Raw genomic sequence first — 5,376 nt, 5'->3', positions numbered from 1 at the left:
CAGTTTGTCCTCCAGCAGCAGAACTAAAGGAGAGCTCAGGAAACCCAAACCAACCCGAACTACAGGATTTATCAAAAAGGAAAGTCTTAAAAGTAGACAGGGTGTCAGCTTGACTGACAGAACCTGGATGTTTGAGCCTGAGAACTGAAAGCTCCGCCCCCTGTTCTGCTTCTAGAACCTCTAGGAACCACGAGGAAACCTGCAGTCTGTCACAGTTACTTTTTTAGATGAAGCAGAGGGGAAAAAATGTAGAATTGTAAAACAGAGGCCTGCATCAGATTAAATTAGCTAACTCGTCTTCAAAACACGAGAGATGTCAGTTGAAACAAAAGGAGAGGGTTATGAAATGTCTTCCAGAAGATAAATCATCGCAGAAAGTTGCAAAAGATGCTGGTTGTTCCCGCTCAGCTGTGTCTGAAATCTGGACCGGGTCCGAACAGAAACGGGAAGGTTGTAAAATGGAAGCTGGAGTTAATATCTGTGAAAAGCCACCGTTCACACCCAAACGGAGAGCAAGGCGACAGCGGGCTAAAGACAGCAGTCATGAAGTGTGGGTGACTGGACGAAAAGTGTCACGGAGGAGGCGGCAGCCATGACGCCTTTAATAAATTCCACTTTTCTTATGCCGTCAGTTAGGAGGACGTTTGGTGACGAAGACTTCATTTTTCAGGACGATGATGCATCTTGTTATAGGGCGGAGGACGGGAAAGCTTTCAGAAAGGACATGGCCAATCCGGTTTGAAAACCTCTGAAGAAAATGGCCGACACCAAAGCTGATCTGGCAACAGCAACAGGAGGCAGTTGGAGCCAGAATGATGAAGAAGACTGTTTTCAGCTCGGTCCACACCTCAGAGAATTCAGGCCGAGGTGGTGCAACCAAGTACTAATGCTGCCGGGGTTAAAAACAGCAGTTGTGACTGAATCCAACAGTTATATTTCTTCCCATTTTTATTATTTCCTGACGCCAGAAGGTTGGAATTTTGGAAAATGAATCAGTAATTTCGGCGATTTCACAATGTTTGCCGGCGGTTGTACATCACAGGCAGCCTTCTATTCCCGCAGGAGCGCCCGTTACCATGACAACAGCTTGCGATACCGGGCGGTAACCATGGCCCCCGGTCCGCCGTCGCCAACTCTGATCCCACACCAAACAGCCGGCACGCTTCTCTGAAACGGAAAAGCTCTGAACTTTTAGGTTCGTGTGACACGTTTTAATTTCCTCCTCTCTCTTTAAAAGACCCGACCAAATCAGAGAGATTTTAAAACGCCAAAATAAACGGGCTGCAGGCAGGAGGACAGGAAATGACGTCGCTCTGAGGCCGGCGTGAACTCCTCCTGTCGCAGTTTTGGGGTTTCATTCTCCGAGTCCTGGTCGCTGTTGGTCCATTTCCAGAGATTTCTGTTCACGTCTCTGAAAGCGTGAAGGAATGGACGAGCGCAAAACCGAAACCCTCAAAAACTGGAACGAACAGATGCTTTGTTGTTTCATCACCTCCGCCGAGGAGGCGATGTTTACGGCAGCGATCGCTTGTCAGTCCGTCCGTCCGTCCGTGCACAAAATGACTCAAAAAGTCCTGGACGAATTTTCAGGAAATGTTCAGGAGACATCAAGGAACAAGTGTCAAATCTGATTCAGTGCTCTAACGCCGCAGCCGGGTGACGTAGGAACGTCAAACTGCACAGCTGGGCACCTCATGGGTCAAGGGTGATCCCTATTGATTTCAAGGTCACAGGGTCAAAGGTCTCAGGTGACCCCTTTGTTACCTTCATTCTCGGTCGTCTTTGTTTGTCTGTTCGCAAAGATCACACAAAAACTAATGAACAGATTTGGATTAAACTTTTAGGACATGTTGGGGTTATGGATTACATTATGATGGTAATCCAGAGCTTTGTCTCTTTGTGTCCCTGTGATGGACTTGCGACCTGTCCAGGGTGTCCCCCGCCTCTCTAATGCCCCTTTTCCAACGGCTCTAAAGGTCCCGGCTCCACTCTACTCCGCTTGCTTTGCGTGTGTTTCCACCGGCATTTTTTCGAGGCCGGTCCCTGCTTCTTTGGTCCCTGCTTCGGAGCAGGGCCAGCCGGGTGGGCGGAGCAAGCTTAGCTCCTGTTCACTCATTGGTCGTGGGTGTGGCCAGATGCAAGCATAAAGAGCGAAGGTAGGAATATAAACAACAGCGTTAGCTTACCCTGCAACGTTTAGCCGTCTGTCCCCCAGCTGAAGGCGCTGTAAAGCCTGAAATCTCCGGCGGATAACAGCCGTCCTACTCCATCCAGAGCATTTCTTCCCCTGCGCCTCTCTTCCTGAAGTCTCAGGAGAATCCCCATAAGTTTAAAAAACAGCAACAACACAGGGCCAACGTTGTCCATAGCGCTTTAGTTGTTTACACAAACGGCGCCAAGTTTCGGTAGCGCACAAGGAGGCGTTCCTCTTCTACGGACTAAACTGGCCGGTGTAGACGTGATGCATTCTTTATAGAGCCGGACTTCTGAATTAGAGCCGGTGTAAAAGGGGCATAACAGTGACTGCTGGATGGACACCAGCTCCCCGTAACCCGGAGAGCAGGAGCTGGTGAAGACAATGGACGGACGGATGGTCCTGGTGGAGGTTTCCCTCTCTGAGGACTTCTAACGGCTTTAATTTTGGACTCTGGGACCATTTTTCCATGTTTACCCGTGTAATCGTGTTTTATTAGGATTTCGGAGGTGACTCGTAGATTTGAATTTGTTCCAAGTCAGTCTTCTCCCACGCTCTGATATCCGGAGGCGAGAGCGATCATCTCCTCGTCTTCTTTCTGCTAATTTATGGGAAGTTTATATTTATATCTTTCTGGCTTTGTTTCCAGGGAATTTCTAACACTTTGCTATCTTACTGAAATATCAAGTGCTGCTAATAATCACTGAGCTGCTGTAGTATCATCCTGTACAAACGGGTTTTTAATGTTTCCACCGTTTTAATCAGTCTTATTTGGAGAATATGTCAGTTTGTTAATAAAAGTGGTGTTGATTTAATATTTCCATATGCTTTTATCTTTAGCCATTTGTATATTTATTCCCTGAAGGCACAGAAAAGATGTTTGGTTTTTTTTGTGTAAATTAGAAGAATATGGGTAATGGTTTGTAATGTGAGCATCTCGTTTTCTTGACGTTAACTAGAAGCACAAACTTAAACAAATATTGCGATCCGGATCATAATCTGGATTACCATCATAATTTAATCAACCAACATTTCCTGAACGTTTCAAACAAATCTGTTCTTTAGTTTTGTCCTGATCTCTGCTGACAGACAGACAAACAGCAGAAACCATCACCTCCTGTATTAATTAAAGCTCTGGTTGCGTTAGAAGTGCTAAGGCTAGCTGCTGCTGCTGCTCTCTGCACTTGCAAATAACCCTGAACTCCATTTCTGTCGTGGCAGAAATAATAAAGAATCGAAGCAAAAAGCTTCGTGTAAAGATTGGATCTTTTAGCCGACTGTCCGGGCGATCCGGGGCTGTTTCCAGCAGAGGGCGGCGGTCCGGAGGAGACTTTATTTTGAAAAACACGCATCATAGCTGTGTCATCATGCGAACGGTCGCCTCTGAATTTACTGCATGTTACCGAGGCTCTGTTATGATGTTTACACAGGAAATGAACCAGTTTAAAGCTTCAGTTCTTTGCGAATAAATTCGGAAATCTCTTGGCACGATCCCATCAAGGAGAGAATTTGTCTGATCGGTGGAAAGCTGAAGGCAGAGCGTTGCCTGATACAAATTTAACCACAGACGGGGGGAGAAAAGGGTCGAGGCGCGTCCGACAGATTGAGAACAAATGTTGGAGCGGGTCGTTCCTCTGAAGGTTCTGGTTCTGGTTCTGGTTCGTTGCTCTGTCTAACAGCTGCATGGAAGCCGGACCAAACGTGGTCAGAATCCAGTGGATTGCTTCTCCAGAAAACAGGTTTTTTGCACCTGGGATGAGCCCAGCTCCTCTTGTGTTTCAGTCAGTTTTTCGATGACGGGATATTTCCACACGGCTGCTTTAGATTTAACTCCTTCCACTCTGGGTGGGTTTGTGTAACGACGAAGATCAGTCGGAGAATAAAAACTGCTTCCAGGGGATCTCAGAGGATCAGGATCAGCTGATCACCTCTAGAAAAGCAGCAGTTTTAGCTGGTTTTGAGCTACAGGTGTGTGTTAACACAACGCCAGGGTGGAAAGACATCAGCAATGACCTCAGAGAAGCAGCTGCTGCTGCCCATCAGTCTGAGAAGGGTCAAAGGTCATTTAGAGTCCAAGGAAGATTATTCACATTTAAGACAGCTGCCAATCAAACCAGGAGTGACAGCAGATTCACCCTGAAGGTCAGACCATGCAATAAGCTTCATCTCAGACTCTACGCATCAGTTCACAGGTTAAAGGTCAAAGGTCATAGCATGATAATTAGATCAAGATTAGCTTGGAAGGGTTACAGGAGAAAAACTCTTCTCTCCAAAAACAACATGGCGGCTCGACTCGAAGGAACCATGAGACTTCTGGAGCAGAACCAGAACCAGAGGACAGAATGCACTGCAGCTGTCAGCACGGCGGCGGAGGGCTGATGGTTTGGGCTGATTCTGGAGTCAGATGTGACAAACAGGACAATGATCCCAAACACAGCAGAACCAGAACCAGAACCTCAGAGAGCCGAGCAGAAACCAACGCTGGAAAGAAGAGTGGGCCACAACTCCTCCACAACCAGGAACCCACTGCTGGACTTGAACTTTCGCTCACAGTTTTAACATTTTGTTCAGTCTTTTTGTCCTCTTGAGGTTAGATTAAAATAAACTCAGAACCTGGTGAAGATCAGATCAGTTTAATGATGTTCTGATACGTAAAACCCTAAAACTGACAGAGGGTGGACGCTCTGTTATTGGCAGGTTGTCAAGCAGGGGTGGAAATTAACACCCGCCACTGGCCAAATGCGGGTAAATATTTGAAGTGTCGGGTGAATTTGATCAACACACACGCCACTGTGGCTGGTTGGCAATTTGAACAGAAAAGGTGCTATTTGTCCTCCTGACATATAGGGGGCAGCAATGTGCTCGAGTTGCTGCTGTTACGTCGAGCCGCGTTCCCCCATCAGATACGGTTCCCCCAATGACTTATACTTATATTCCCCCTGCGTCTCCGCGCCACGTTCATGTTCAACGCTCGTAACCGCCGCGCTGTGCTCGCGCTGCAAGGGAACTACGGAGACCGTGAAAGGTCAAACAACTTGTTAACCCACTGTTTTGCTAGCGTGATAGACAGACAGACAGACTCTGTTATGGACAATATAGACTGTGTGGACAAAAACAATTAATAATTAAAATAAATAATGACTTATCTATTAACAGAATTGTTTAGAGGGGCAAATATTTCT

This window comes from Kryptolebias marmoratus, linkage group LG14, assembly GCF_001649575.2.
Source record: "Kryptolebias marmoratus isolate JLee-2015 linkage group LG14, ASM164957v2, whole genome shotgun sequence".
NCBI classification, from domain to species: Eukaryota; Metazoa; Chordata; class Actinopteri; order Cyprinodontiformes; family Rivulidae; genus Kryptolebias; species Kryptolebias marmoratus.
This window is presented reverse-complemented; position numbering follows the sequence as displayed.